The sequence below is a fragment of the Canis lupus genome, chromosome 2 (genome assembly GCF_048164855.1).
Source record: "Canis lupus baileyi chromosome 2, mCanLup2.hap1, whole genome shotgun sequence".
Taxonomy (NCBI): Eukaryota; Metazoa; Chordata; class Mammalia; order Carnivora; family Canidae; genus Canis; species Canis lupus.
In genome coordinates this window covers 31,282,614-31,298,417 of record NC_132839.1, presented here as the reverse complement: position 1 = coordinate 31,298,417, position 15,804 = coordinate 31,282,614, and the positions used below count along the sequence as shown (strand labels likewise).

General features: G+C 53.8%; 1 long non-coding RNA gene across 4 annotated transcripts; it reads left to right on the top strand.

The window, feature by feature from the left end:
* The first annotated feature begins 9,182 nt into the window (after positions 1-9,182).
* On the top strand, positions 9,183-13,556 carry LOC140615004 (uncharacterized). 4 transcript variants are annotated; one of them, XR_012015691.1, is made up of 3 exons: positions 9,183-9,639; positions 12,552-12,699; positions 12,789-13,556. It is a non-coding gene; the product is annotated as an uncharacterized lncRNA (long non-coding RNA). The 4 variants fall into 4 exon arrangements; XR_012015692.1 differs by having other exon boundaries at positions 12,295-12,699; XR_012015689.1 differs by having other exon boundaries at positions 12,271-12,699.
* The last annotated feature ends 2,248 nt before the right edge of the window (positions 13,557-15,804 follow it).

The window sequence follows — 15,804 nt, the reverse complement described above, 5'->3', positions numbered from 1 at the left end:
GCTGCGGGGTGCTGCGGGGGAGCTGCGGCTGCGAGGGGCTGCGGGGGGGGCTGCGGGGGCTGTGGCTGCGGAAGGGGGGGCTGCAGCTGTGGAAGGGGGCTGCGGCTGCTGGGGGCTGCGGGGGGGCTGCGGCTACGGGGGGGCTGCAGCTGCGGGGGGCTGCGGGGGGGCTGCGGGGGGGCTGCAGCTGCGGGGGGCTGCGGGGGGGCTGCGGCTGCGGGCCCCGCTGGCCCCGGGGAGCGCACAGGGGCTGCCAGGCTTCCCGCACCAGCACCAGCCCGGGGCTGCTCACACCGCCCCCGCCCCCCCCCCAGCCCGCGGACACGAGGACCCGGGTCAGGGGACTAAGGAAGGCCGCAGAGCGACCCCGCCAAGCAGAGCTCGGGCAGTGGGCTTTGTTCTGCGGCCTCCAGGTCCTCTCCACGTTGGTTACTGCGCGGGTCGTGTGTTCGATGTGAGCAGCGCACATCGACTGTTTGCACCTGTTTTCTTCTTCCTTCCATTTTCTACCTGACACAGTCCCCCTCAGTCATCTGTAGCCAAGGGTCATTTTGACAGCTTAAGAGGAATCTATGTTGGAATTCGTTGTTTATTTCTGCTTGTTTCTATTACACTTCTGAGGATTAAGAGTATTTGAAGTTTGTGTGCCTTATATGAGGCCCTGCTCAGGACATGCTGGGGAAGTCTGTGAGCAGGGGGCCTGCTCACAGACTTTTCTTTCTTTTCTTTTCCTTTCTTTCCTTTTCCTTTTCCTTCTCTTTTGCCTTGTGGAAATATTCCAGAGTGAAGCGACCAAGTCAACGGGTGTAAACAGTTTTACTAAATATTAGAGAGCCCTCAGGAAAGATGGAGCCAGTTTATGGCACCGGCCAATCCTGGGTACGTGTCTCTTTTCTTAGATCTACTTCTCACCTGGGCTTTATCAATACAAAGAAATAAAAGTGTTTCGAACCATTTGAAGGAATTCCTTCTTTTATAGAAAAAAATCTCAAAGTCTTCCTTTAAACCCGCTAGTGGTTATATGACCTTAATGTAACTTTAGCCTTGGTACTCCATAAACCAACACTCTGCACACCTGCCTCAGACCTTTGTCCTTACTTCCTCCTCTGAAATGCCTGACACAACACGTGCCTTTTTTGTTTCTATAGATATTATCTGTGTCCCTCTTCTAGAATGTGCATTTCAAGAGAACAAGGACTTTGTTATATTTGCTTCTAAATTCCCAAGGCCTAGAAGATGCCTTATACATAGTAAATGTTCCCTAACTATTGCTGAATGAGTGAGGAAGTGAATGAAGTGCCTAATTACATCATCAGTCTTGGCATTCTCTAGAGTAAGAGCCAGAAACCTGTGTTAGGCTCACAGTGAATCAAAAAGTTTGCTGGTCACGAGTTCCTAACTATGATGAAACTGAAGAGTCCTCTCACCCCAAAAATGTACAGTCACAGACCTTACTATGTAACTCCTAAGGCTTCTGACTGGCTGAAGCTTAGTGGGTCCAGAAATCTTAACTGTAGAACTACTGCTCTACCTACTATAGTGGAGCCTGAAGGGTAGATGGGCGGCCCTACAAATCTAACTTGTTTTAGCTTGGCCCATAAAAGATTAACAGGTGTGAGGTTTTTTAAAATTTTGAATTGGTTGCTCCATAATGAAAAACTTTGAAAATTTCATAGGAAGACCAATCAGTTCTCCTCAAAATTCAAAACACCTGGCAGCAGCAAAAAAAAAAAAAAAAAAAAAAAAAAAAAAGACCTGGCAGCTCTGGGCCCACATTCCCAACTGCAGATAAGCAATCATGGCCCCAGGTCATGTCTGTCGCCATTGCTCCCCGTGCCTTCTCTGGTTTAGAAGCAGAGTGTTTAAGACCATTTATTATTGGGCCCAGACTCTTGTTTTCTTAAACCTGAGTTAAGGGGAAAGCAAAACAGACCGCTGCCCCTATTTTTCTTAAACCAGGTCCACTTCATGTATTTATGTTACAGGTCTAGACACTGTAGGAATTTGACTTGAGACCCCTCATCTCACTCAACCATGAATCGTAAATTAAGGAAGCTAGGACCCAACACGGTTGAGAAACTTGGCCAAGATTCCATGGGGCCTGACTTGAACTCAGGTTTCCGAAATCAATGAACTATCTTTTCAACTAACGTAAAGAGCCAAGAAACATATCATGTCATTAGAAACCATAGATTCCTGCAAATCTATCAGAATTGGCTAAGTTTTTCAAGATCATCTCTGTACACCCGCCAAATGCTCAGACATCCGAGCAATGCTTGACCTATTGAATGAGCAAATGAATGGATCCGTTTTTGAATTATTGTTTAACCTGGAGAAAAATAGGATTCATTTAAAAGCTACCTTTTGCCAGCAACTGAGGATGTAGTTTCAAATCTGACCACTCATTTTTCTTTCTTTCTTTCTTTCTTTCTTTTTTTTTTTTTTTTTTTTAGATTTTTAAAATTTATTTATTCATGAGAGGCACAGAGAGAGAGAGAGAGACAGGCAGAGGGAGAAGCAGGCTCCAACATGGGACTTGATCCCCAGACCCGGGATCACAACCTGAACCAAAGGCAGACACTCAGCCACTGAGCCCCCTGAGTGCCCCTCTTTTTCTTTTGTTAAAGGAGATAGAAGTTTATTGAATATACTGCAAGGGAACGGCAGGCAGAACAGCGAAGGACGGACAGCCACGAGGGGGTGCGAGGGGCCCCATGCACATGTGTGCCAGGGGTAAGCAGCCCTGGTCAGAGCCCGGCTTCAGGAGCCCGTTTGCACCCCCACCCCCACCCCCCGCCCCTTGCTGGAGCATTGCCTCCAGGTGGCCTGTCCTTTCTCCCCTGCCCGACGATGGGCACCCGCGGCGGGACATTGGCCCGGGGCCTCCAGGATGCGATCCTGCGCTGCTGCCTGAACTTGCGGCCCCTCGGGGCTCTGGGCGGTGGCGGCCCAGGGCTTCACGGCAGTGGGCGGGCGGCCCCTTTGGTGGAGTTCCTCCGTGGCTGGTGGCCACGGTCCCGGAGCTCAGGGCGAGCGGCCCCCTCGGCGGGGCTGCGGTCCCCACCGAATCGCACCCGCGCGGGGCTTGTCGGAGCCGCTGGGGCGAGGGCAGCTGGGCCCGAGGGCGGGGGGTGGGGGAGGCAGGGCTGGGGGTGCCCACGGGAGGGGCCCAGCACCTGCGCCACGGCCACCCAGGGGGAGCGCTTCCGGGGGACCCAGACCTGCAGGCTGCAGCAGGCGGCCGCCGACTCACAGGCCGGGGCGGGAAGGGGCCCCTGAAGGGCGAGACCCGCACCTGTGCCTTCGGACCGGGCTTGGGATCCGCCGCAGGAGTGACTCGGCCACGCGGAATCAGCTCTCTCCGAGGGAGACCCGGAGCCCCGGGAACTGGAGTCGGCCCACGGGGGAGGGGGCGGGGGGAAGGCCCAAGCCCCCGGGGCAGGGGTGGGATGGGGGGTGAGGGGGTTGGGGCCAGGGGTTCCCCGGGACAACCACCGTGGTGGGCGCCGGGCTGGGAAGGGACTCCCCGGTAGAAGGGGGAGGTGGAGGTCTCCTGAGTCACTGGGGGGCAGCCGCAGGACAGCAGAGACACTGTGCCCACCGCCTTTATTTTCGTGGAGTCAATTCTATGGAGTGAACACAGCTCTAGGCCGGTGAGCCTGTGCACCGAGGGGTTAGCCACCGGCCTTCTAGAGGGCACAGATGCGCTGCGCTGCCCTGATAGCTCCTCGGAGTTGAGACACTAGGGCCCCTTTCCATTTCCCACAGCTTGAGTTTCAAGTCCTCAAAGCTCCTGATTTGTCCTGATTCCAAGAGATAAGCAGCAGGTGACCTGAGCGGCTGGTGCTGGGAAGTGTTGCAGAGGTCTGGGTCCTTCTGATGCTTACCCGGGAGGGGGAGGCCCTGACTGTCCCGAAAATCTGCTCCCCTCTGTCGCCAGCTAAGTATTGCCTCTCTGTGGGAAATTATTCTGCATCCTGACAGTGGAGATGTTGCAACCTAAATGAGAGCCATTTGACCTTTTTAGGAAAGTCATTGTCATTATTATAACATAATTTTAAAAAGCATTTCCTCCTGAATATGTCATCGAAACCCTGGGGACACTAACTGCCACTTGCAGTGGCCCCTGTGTCCATTTTCTTCTACTTGAGCAATTGATGACCTGCTTTTAGCTAGATACACAGCCACAGAGTAAATATACCACATTGCCCAACGCCCCTGGTAGACAGAAAGAGCCACGAGTCTAAGCTCTAGCCAGGGGCATGTAAGTACAGGTACCATGCACAATGTCCAGAAAGATCAGGCCACGGAGAGTGCGGCACGATGGCTGGATCTCAAGCAGCCATTTCACAGAAGCCAAACTGAGGATGGCAGGGCAGGAAGCCAGAAGGAGCTTGATGGAATTCCCCGTGATTTTCAGCCAAATGCAATGCTAAGCATTAGCAACTAAGCATAAAGCCACTAAAGGTTTGTCCAGAAGACTGAAAACCATTTTAGTAAGTAGGCAGTTAATTATATTTAGTTATAGATCTGTGCATGAAATTTCTTTCACCATTTCCAATGAGATCCTCACTTCTGCATTATGAGAAAGTACAAATGATGTTTCCCTTTCTTTACATAAAAATAAATGCTGAAAAACTTTTGTTTTTTTGAGTACTTTTGTAATTAATAAATAAATTTGTAAAAATAAATGCTGAAAAACTTTTGTTTTTAAATTACTTTTGTAATTAATAAATTAACTTTATTAATTTTTGAGGTATAATTGACAGGTAACATGTAAGTTTCAGGGATACAACATAATGATTTATTATTTGTGTATAGTGAAAAATGTGCACCATAATAAGTCCAATTAACATCAGTCACCACACATAACAAAACTTTTTTTTGTGATAAGAACTTTCACGGTCTTTTCTCTCCGTGACTTTCAAATATGCAGTACAGTGTTGCTAGCTGTAGTCACCCTGCTGTCTGCTCATTACATTCACATGACTTATTATTTTATAACTGGAGGTTTGTACCTTTTGACCTTTCTCATATGTTTTGCCCCAGTCTGGCAACCACGGATCTGTTCTCAGTATCCATGGGCTCAAGGTTTTTCTTGGTTTTGTTTTTGTTTTATTTTAGAGTCCATGTATAAATGAGATTACAGAGCATTTGCCTTTCTCTGTCTGACTCACTTCACTTAGCATAATACCCTCAAGTCCATCTATGTTTTCACAAATGGCAAGATTTCCCTTTTCATGACTGCATAATATTCCGCGTCTGTGTGTGTGTGTGTGTGTGTGTGTGTGTGTGTGCGCATGTGTATCACATTTTCTTACCCATTGGACACTTAGGTTGTTTCCATATCTTGGTTGTTGCTATTGCTGCAGCAAAGATGGGGGTGGGTGCATATATCTTTTTTGAGTGTTTTTGTTTTCTTTGGATAAATGTCCAGAAGTACAGTTGCTGGATCATATGGTAGTTCTATTTTTAATTTTTTGAGGACCCATTATATATATATATATATATATATATATATATATATATATATATATAAAGTTTTCTTTAGTGGCTGCACCAGTTTGCATTCCTACCAACAGTGCATAAAGATTCCCTTTTCTCCACATCCTTGCCAGCACTTGGTATTGCTTGCCTTTTAATAATTCTAACAGGTGTGAGCTGATATTTCATTGTGGTTTTGACCTGCACTTCCCTGATGATTAGTGATACTGAGCACCTTTACTTGTACCTGTTGACCCTTTGTACTCTTTACTTGGAAAAAATATCTATGCAGATCCTCTGCCCATTTTTTAATTGAATTGTTTGGGGTTTTTTGCTATTGAGTGGTATGAGTTCTTTATATACGTGACTATTAACCCCTTATCAGATATATGATGTGGAAATATTTTCCTAGTTTCCTCTGTTATAAGCTCCAGGAACACCTTATACTTCTTTCATAATATTCCTCATGTCTCTAATTATTTGCTTAATATGTATCTTTCCTGTTGACAAAAATTCAGTGAGGGCAGGCATTTCTGTGTTGTCACTCCTGTTTCCTCAATATCTAGTTTAACTCCTAACACTTAATGGAACTTAATAAATATTCATGGAATGAATGAGCTTTTGTTATCATGCTATCTGAACAGAATGTTTTTCATTTAAGAAAAAGGTATGTGGGTGCCTGCATAGCACAGTCCGTTGAGTGTCTGACTCTTGGTTTTGGCTCATGTCATGATCTCAGGGTCGTGGGGTCCTGAGAATCTCACGTGTGCTTCAGATTCTCTCTCCCTCTGCCCCTCCACCTGGTGCTCTGTCTCTCAAATAAGTACATCTTTAAAAATGAAAAAATGAACCCCAATAATCTCAATTTATTTGAGCAGAATCCAAATAAAACGCTTTAGAGTTGTATTAGAAACTTTAGAAAAATTGGTCTAACATCTGGACTGGTGGGGAGATTTCCAGGTACATCCTTGGGAAGTGACTCGGGTGAGTAAAGGGCTGACAGTCAGGCTGGGAGGGGCCGCCCCAGGTGAATCAGGTAACAAAGAAGCAGGGGGCAGAGGTGACCTTCCTCCCCCTGTGCACGGCCCAGCCTGGGCTCCCCGCCTCCCTGCAGCCTTGCCTCAGAGCTGCCCCTTCGGGCCACGCTGGAACATCAAACATGGGATTTTGTTTGCTGACTTGGATTAGTAACAAGGCCTCTCCCTGACCTTCTCCCTGCACGGTAATAAAGGGAAAGGACGAACTTAAAGTGGAATTGCACCGGTTTCCCGGACGGATCACTAGGCTTTACCGGGAACACCTCCCCTGAGCATCGCTGCCTGCAGTGGGGGAGGACGTCTACCCCAGCCCCACCTTTGGCACTTTTGCCTCAGGGCAGATGGGCTCCCTACGGTGTGAGAGCCAGCCTGGACTGGTCACTAGGAGCCCCTGCCAGGGCAAGAGGGGCGCTGGTACTGGAGCCCATGTGGTCAGGTGCCTTCACTGAAGGATGCGGAGGGGCCGTCAGGTTCCTTAGCCAATGGCCAGCTGTTTTTAGGGTGTGCAGAGAACAAGGAGGAGCTTCGAGGCCTGCCCCGCAGGACATCATTCCGGATAGTAGAGCCCCTCACTTACCTCAGCCCCAGTTCCCAGAGTTGGTCTGTGGAAAGATCAGACCAGAGTTTCTTCTCCATTAGGTTGACTCAGCTTTTCCCTAACTCCACTTGCATTATGTCTGTCCCTGCTGATGTTCTCTACCCCCCTCCTCTCTGCCTCTAGCTTCTGCTGCCTTTGCGGGGGGCGGGGGGGGGGGGAGGGCGGGGGGACCTTTGGTACCACCCTACTGTCATTTGCCCTGTGCATACCCCACTGACTCCCCAACAGTGGTGGCTCACGGGCTCAGCCTGTCACCCTAACAACGTCCCCAGGTCAACCAGTGCCTGAAGCCACGCACGCCGAGTGACACGGTAGAACATGCCTGGGTGTGGGCACCCCGGATGTGCCAGGCCGCATGTGGCACGGAGAACATAGCTGTGAGACGGAAACAACGCAAGCTTCAGGAGCCATGGACCGTGCTTTCCACGGGAGGTCAGAGGACTGATGAGAAACCAAGTAAAAAGTGAAACACGGGAGACATGTTGGCTAATGTGAGGGGCAACCACGCCAGTCCCAGGTTAAGGAGGGCCGGCAGCAGGGCCTGGAGGTGCAGGTCGAGCAAGGTGCCAGGCAGGTCCGCGCGAGAGTGACAGCAACGGGTGTGTCGTGCAGGACACTGCAGGGGGGAAGCCGGTCAGGGCGGGAGCCTCCGAGGCTCTGGCGTGGTAGGCCTGAGGGGCTGGGGCGACCCGCCACCCCCTCCTGGCTTCACGCTGGAAGGCCGGTGGGACCGGAGCCGCGGGGCACCCAGGAGGGCACCAGAGGCCAGGCCGCGCCCCGGTAGGACCCAGCTGGTTCCGTGGGCCTTAACCTGAGCAGGGCAGAATGGGCCGAGGCCAGGGTCAGAGCGCAGGGCCGGGAGGGGCCCCGGGGCGGCTCCCCCCACCCCGCGGCTGTCGCTGCAGGCCCCCGGAGGGCTCCTCTGGCCTCCCCGGCCCTCCAGCTCCGCCCTCGCCCGCCGCTGCTCTGAGACCGCCGCTTCCTCCTCCGCCCCGCCCGCAGCCCGGCTCCTCCCCGCAGCCCGGCTCCTCCCCTCCCGGCAACCCCGCTCCTCCCCTCCTGCTGCTCTGCTCCTCCTGCAGCCCCGCCCCTCCCCTCCCGGCAGCCCGGCCCCTCCCCTCCTGCAGCCCCGCCCCTCCCCTCCCGGCAACCCCGCCCCTCCCCTCCTGCAGCCCCGGCCCTCTCCTCCCGGCAACCCCGCCCCTCCCCTCCCGGCAACCCCGCCCCTCCCCTCCTGCAGCCCCGCCCCTCCGCTCCCGGCAGCCCTGCCTCTCCCCTCCTGCAGCCCCGCCCTTCCCCTCCCGGCAGCCCGGCCCCTCCCCTCCAGCAGCTCTGCTCCTCCTGCAGCCCCGCCCCTCCTCTCCTGCAGCCCCGCCCCTCCCGCAGTCGGGCACCTGCTCCCCTGCCTGTTCCCTGCGATCGCGTGTCTGGCCCCGCAGCTGCGTCCCCCCCGACCTGTGAGCGCTCCAGGACACCCCTCCAGCTTCTACTCCCTGCCAAGCGTTCAGTGGAACGCAACCTGTATTTACCGTCGGCAGCTGTGAGAGGAGGCCCTGCAGGCTCCTCCAGCGCCCCGGCCCCCCACCCCGAGCTCCCCCAGCGCCCCGGCCCCCCGAGCTCCCGAGGTCCAGTAGGGCCAGGCCCCGCGGGCTCCCCCAGCGCCCCTGCCCGCTCCCCAGCGCCCCGCCCCCCCAGCTCCCGAGGTCCAGCAGGGTCAGCCCCCACCCAGCTCCCCCAGCGCCCCGGCCCCCCCGGCCCCTCCCCGGCCCCGAGGTCCAGCAGGGTCAGGCCCACTGCTGTAATAAATCTGGCCGTCCAGGAAGCGGGGATTCTTTTTCTGACAAAATAGCGTGTGGCTGCCCCTCCGAGGGCTGTTTCACCCGAGACTCGGGAGGCAGGCGTGGGCTCGGCTGGAGGCTGCAGAGCGCCCCTTCCCAGGCCCGCCCAGCGCGCAGATTCAGGGCCGACGTCAAGCGGACGGAACCGAGGTGGGAGCGGTGGCTCCGGGGCGAACCCCCCCACCCCACCCCGGGCCGGGAGGCGGAGGCAGCGCGCGTGCAGCGGGGCCACTCCCCGCGGAGCGTGCGGGGCAGCGGCGGGAGGCGCAGTGGGGAGCGCCGCAGGGCCTGGGCCTGTCCCAGCCGCCCCGCTCCTCATCCATCCGATGAGAACCAAGCCAGGATGTAGGTGAGAAGGTCGCCGGGCGAATTCAGGGAAAACCAGCAGCAGCGAGCGGACACAGCGCGTGGCCAGAGCCGCGTGGGCTGCCAGGAGCACCCTAAAGGAGAAAATGTTTTGTACTCTGAACCCCAGAGTCCTTCTTATCAGCTCCTGGTCACTCCCTGTGGCCTTGCCAGGTCACTTATCCACTCATCCCGTGTTTATTGAGCTTCCACCGAGCACCAGATACGGAATGAAGCATCAGCACAGGTTGTCAAGGAGCAGGAGCCCTGCCTTAGCTGGGGGTGTGGACAAGTCAACATCTGTGGTGTGATGGCTGTAAGCACTGGGTCTAAGCAGGTAAGAGAGACCACAGGGGACGTCCTGGGCAGGTGACATCCAAATTGATCCTGGAAGGGTGAGGCAGGATAGGCTGGACTGAGTGGTGTCAGGGTAGGGAGAGGGGGAAATGAGTCTGGACAGGTGAGCAGGCTCGTACCACCAAAGGTCTGTGTCCCACAATACGGAGTTGAGTCTTTAACTTAGGAGTAACACAGAGGCACTGCAGCAGGTTAAGCAGCGGAGTGGCAGGGTCAGCTCTGTGTCTGAGGAGATCACCGTGGCTGCTGTGTAGAGAACTAAGGACTAGGACGTAGGGGAGCTTGGTCAAACTAGAAGACCGGCCCGCAGCGCAGACAGCGCCGCGCTGGCGGTAGGGATCTGAGGCATGATTACAGGGAACCCTCTGTAAGACTGAGCAACGACTTGGAAGAAAAGTGAAGGATCAAGAATGACGCCTAGGTTTCTGGTGGGGGCTGCCAGATGGAGGCATGTCACTAACCACGGTGGTGACCACCGGAGAGAGGCAGGCTGCGGCTGGGGGGAGGCACGAAATGGGTGGGAGGCGACATGGGGCAGGTGAGGCTGAGGGGAGTGACTATTAAAGGCGGGCATGCCGGATCTTACTCACAGATGACTGTGAAAGCACCAGTACAAGAAAAGGTTAAGGACAAAGAAAGAAAGGGGCCAAGAGCCAATGGTGGGAAGGCTCTGGAAGAAACCAAAGGGCATACGAGTCAGAGGATGGTAGGAGGATGAGCCCTAGTGAGGCCACCTTGGTTCTGGGGATGAAAGGAAGGGTGCAGCGGCAGGTGTGCAGGTGCCTCGGGTCTTCCTCACCCCGAGGCCCGGAGTCCTGCCCTGCCCTCTCACATCTCCTGGCTTCTCGTGTTTTCCTTGATCTTCCTTAAGTTCTTTAGCCAGTTGGTGAATTAGCTCTTCCGCGTAGAGGGACTGCTTTGAACAGAGAGTTGGCCTGGATGAGTGAGTCGGAGCTTCAGGCTTCCCATCCCCACTGGAGACAGAGCACCTGGAAGGGCAGCTGCGAGGCTCAGCTGCGAGGGTGTGTGAGCCGCTCAGAGGGGCGCTCAGCACCCAGCACTGCGGGTGATGGGAGTCCTCTTTCTTGGATGTGTGCTGACTGACCCCGGGTGCACCTGCGTGCTCCAGGGGAGCTTCCAGAAGCAGCCTTTCTGTCTCATGCCCTTTCAAAGCTGGAACCTTTTTTTTTTTTTTTTTTTAAGCAGTCCACTAAATTCCTAAGCACAATTTTCTGTTCATTGGCAAAATCAAAGATAGTGAAGAAGCTGTGCAGTCTCATGGAGGGATTCCACAAGCTGCCCAGCACTTCAAAAAAAAAATCCTGGTTCTGTCAATAACTGGAAACTCTGGGGTTTAGGGCCCTAGAACTGGTATTTTTAATATTGGTCTGATGAAAAGGGCAGAGTCTGCAGTAAGTAGAATTTAATTTTAGTCCAGGCTCTCCATTAGGTAGCTGACCTGGCCCCGTGTCTAAGCGTATGAAACGAGGGGAATAAACCCTGTTCATGGAGTTACTATGAACCAAGTGGGAGAGCAGAGGGCAAAGCACCCTGGAGGGGGCCTGTGCGGCTGGGGGAGGCCGGCAAGTCCCCTGCGCCTGAACTCGGGTGGGTTTGGGGACAGCCCTCCGCTGCCCCCGGCAGGCGCTTGGCCAGGGTCCCCTACCAGAAGGCCTACAGGCCACTCATGAGAATTTTAGAGGATTCCTTTTTTTTTATTTATTTATTTATTATTTATGTATTTATTTATTTATTTATTTATTTTTAAATTTGTGATAGTCACACACAGAGAGAGAGAGAGAGGCAGAGACACAGGCAGAGGGAGAAGCAGGCTCCATGCACCGGGAGCCCGACGTGGGACTCGATCCCGGGTCTCCAGGATCGCGCCCTGGGCCAAAGGCAGGCGCCAAACCGCTGTGCCACCCAGGGATCCCGAGGATTCCTTTTTTAAAAAGAGTTTATGTATTCATGGGAGACACACACACAGAGGCAGGGACACAGGTCGAGGGAGAAGCAGGCTCCTTGCGGGGGGCCGGACGTGGGACTCGATCCGGGGACCTGGGATCCCGCCCTGGGCGGAGGCAGACGCCCAGCCGCTCAGCCCCGGGCCGGAGCGTTTCTTATGCAGGCGCTGCATTCCGCCCCATGAAAGGAAGCGGGATGTATCTTAGTTAAATTGCATACTCACCATCGCCCTCGTTGGGGATCTGCCTTCAGCTACATTTCATGTTTCCAAGGGAAGACCCCGCAGTCCAGGGAGCCCCGCCGCGCGGGCATCAGCTGCTCAGCGGAGGAAGCCCCCCGCCCCCCATGCGCACTGTCCCCCCACCCCGAGTCCAGGGCCTCTGCCGGAGCTCACCCGGGGGCCCGAGGCGCAGAGGCGGAATGCAGCGGGGTTCTTGCGTGCTGCGCCGGGAGCCCGGCCGCGGGCGGCTGTCCCCACTGGTCCCCGGGAGCCTGCAGTGTCCACCCAACGACACGCTCCGCAGGGGCCCCTTGAACTTGAATCCTTCCGTTGGTTCCCTGATGATACGTTCTTACTTTGGGCGTTGAGTCTTTTTTTCCCTCAGTGATCCTGGACGTGAAGGGCTAAATCCAGGGTTCTTTACAGGTAAGGACCCCATTCTGTCCCCAGGGAGCCCTAACACGGACGGCCTCCGTTTCTCCCCCGGGCGCGTGGACCCCAGATCGGCTCCCTCCGCCCTCACTTCGCGGCGTGTCCGAGGAACCGCCCACCGGTGAAATCAATTCCGCTTGCAAGTCTAGGATGCAGGCTCGGGGGTTTGCGGGGTTTTAAGTTTTTAAATTGAAGTGCTGATTTTAACCCCAAGTTCCTCCCTCAGCAGAAAGTGCAGCCACTTTTATTCATCTATTTATTTTTGCCTGTGTCAGTTGGCCTAGGCCAGCAATGCTCCCGGCCCCAGACCCACGGAGGGGTGGGTAGTTGAGAAATGAAGGAATCCCAGCAGCTCCGGGCCCTCGGCTCCATCATGGGCCTTCAGGAGCCCCAGAGGAAAGGAGGAAGCAGAAGAATGTTCCGGTGGGTTGCGGAGAGCCTTCCTCCTTTAATACTTAGACGTTAAATTGAGTGACTTTTCAAGTATTGGTTTGTGATGAGCCTGTTTTCAGATTCAAGGGCCGCCAATATAAACCTGGATCTTCAGGGAGCAACGAAATCGAAGAGTCTGACCTCTCGGCTCCCCGGCAAGTGGGGTGACCAGATAATGTCATTCCTGGATGAAAGCTCCCCATGGCCCCATCTCCTTTAGAAGGAAATCCAGAGGCCTGCACAAGCTGCCCTGCCTTCAAAACCCGTCTCCTCTGGGCCTTCGGATGTGCAGCCACACCTGCAGCAGGCCTGTCATCTCCCTGGGTGCTGCCTGGGATAGTTCCCCTCCAGGCAGCCTCTTTTTTGTTTGAGGTCTCACACTCACATTTCACTTACTCAGAGACTGTCTCTGGCCACCTGGATGTCATGGTCCTAACCTCTCCGACCCTTAGGCTTCTTATCTTTAAAATGGGGCTAGTAAAGTCTACTGTGATGGTTAATCTTATATGGGAACTTGGCTGAGCTACAGCACCCAGGTATTTGGCTAAACAATATTCTGGATGTTTCTGTGAGATTGTTTTCAGATGAGATTAACATTTACATTGGTCGCCTTGGGGAAAGCAGATTGCCCTCTGTGAAGTGGGTGGGCTGTATCCAATCAGTTGAAGGCACAGATAGGCTAAAAGACTTTCCTCTCCTGAGCAAGAAGGCATTCAACCAGCAGGCAGCCCACAACATCAGCTCTTCCCTAGTCTCCAGGCTTCCAGCCCACCCTGCAGAGCTTGGACTTGCCCGCCTTTGTCGTATAAGCAAATTCCTTAAAATAAACCTCTGTATGTATGTATAAATTCTCCTGGTTTTGTTTCCCTGGAAAACCCCAAACTAATACAATTACCTTGTAGGATTTTATAAGATTCACTAGCACTATTACTCCCATTTATTGAGTGCTTACAGTGTGCCACCCACCTTGAAAGTGGGTACCGTACTTTATCAGATGGAATCCTCACCACAACCTTAAGACTTGGTGCCACTATTATCCTCTGTGGACAGCAAGACAACGGACACCTAGATGACAGTCCCTCAGTCAGTAAGACTGGCCTGATGGTGGTTTGAGGGGGGAGTCCTAGAGGAGAGACACGTGTGTGACCAGATACCTGGACTTTGTGCACTCTCATTTCAGACCTGTCCACTTAAATAGCTTTTCCCTGATGAGGTCATATGTTAACACCCACCACCTGAATGGGCTGCTTCCAGCAGGCCAGAGGGTGGGAAAGAGCTGCAGCCTGCAGGCCACAGTGGCTAATGGGGCACCTGCTAGAGAAATGCCGTGCCTCATTCACCTCAAGATTTACCCCTCCACCTGGACTCGGCTGTCACTGTGTGGTGGAGAGGCCCTTGGCCTGCCTGGGAAACCAGAGCCCCGGGGACAGGCTGCAAGTCCTTCTGTAAAGATCTTGCCTTGCCATGCTGGAAGTTTCCCCAGGAGAGTCCCTTTACCCGAGAACGAGCTTTATTTGGTCCTTTGCTTTCCAATTTAAAAAAAGTTTAGGGGGGAGGGGGCAAGCTGGTGGAAAATAAATAAATAAATCATTTTAAAAAAGAAAACTCATTTATTTCTTCCTAAAGTCTATTTAATACGGACTCCAAAGCTCATGTTCTTTCCATCGGGTCACACTGTTTTAAGCATCACAGAAAAAACTACCTCCAAAAGGAAATAAAAATGATCTCACATAAAAACAACTATATACCTAGTTTTATGGTATATTCTGTAGTTTACGTGTAAAATTGCTTATTAAAGTCACTAAAGAGATGCTGCTTAAGCTGGCGCCGAGCGGGGTCCCCCCACCCCCGGGCACCCGCCGCTCCCACCTGCGACGTGCAGAGAGGCCCACCCCGCGCTCCAGAGAGAAGGGCTCAGCGGGGACGTCGGGGAGCAGCCGGTGGGTCGGGGGGCCTCCGGGCGGAGGTGGCTGAGCCCCGATCCCTGCGGAGAGGCGGCCCGGGAGCGGGTCCTGCAGCACAGGCCGCGGATCCCAGGGCGCGGGGGACATAGCCGGGATCCTGCGCGGCCCCCACACCCCAGGGGGGAGAGGGGAGGGGAGAGAGGGGAGGGCTCGGGACAGCGAGGACCTTCCTACCACCGGGGCGCCCCGGGACAGGGGAGAGGGGGGAGGGCACAGGACGGTGAGGACCCTCCCGATGCCCCCTGGCAGATCAGCGCCCCCGCAGCCCGGGAGCACCCAGGCCAGTGTGGACTGGGAGCTGCGGTGGTTACTGGGGGAACTGACCCCAGGGCTGGAGAGCTGGCTGCAGCCAGTATTCCTCCTGGTGTCACCGTCTGCCTGGGAGGGGGGGCCACCCGGGGACAGAGGCCTCAGGGGGTCAACAGCTCCCACAGAGCCCGGCATCGGCAGTGGGCAGGGTAGCTCCCCCAGGTGCACACACCTGAGCATCAGCACAGCAGCCCCTCCCCCAGACCAGCTGGAAGGACAGGGGAAGAGCAAGCTCTCCACCAAGCAGCCCTGGAGAACTTCAGGGGAAGTCGAGGAATTGATAGTATATAGAGCTAGAGAGTCCCCCTCTTTTTAAAATTTTTTTTCCCGTTTTTCCATTACAACTCATTTTTATATCAGACTAAAATTTTCCAGTATTTTTTCTCTTTACCCACCTTAACTACAATATTTTACCACCTCTTCATTTTTAAGTTTCTTCCTTTCTGACTTTCATATTTCTACGATTACAGGTCCTAGATATATTTTCCACTTTTAGATTCCTTTCGATGTACTCAATTTAATTTTGGGAGATATATGAGATATGGTTGTTTTGTTTTGTTTTCTTTGTTTTCCCTGCGTTGTTTTGTTCTATAATGGCAGAAGTTCATACCTTCTAAGTCATGACCAGCATGCACCCTGAATCAAGTGGAACACCCTGCCGGTCCATTCTGTGAGATTATATTCTCCCTTCATTCCTATTCAGCCCCCCTCTTTTATCTCATTTATGTTTTGGTGGTCACTGTTGGGGCTCTCTACAAGTATTGCTGGTTTATAGAAATTTGGGACTGAGGATCTTCTAACATACAGAACTTAATACACTCAG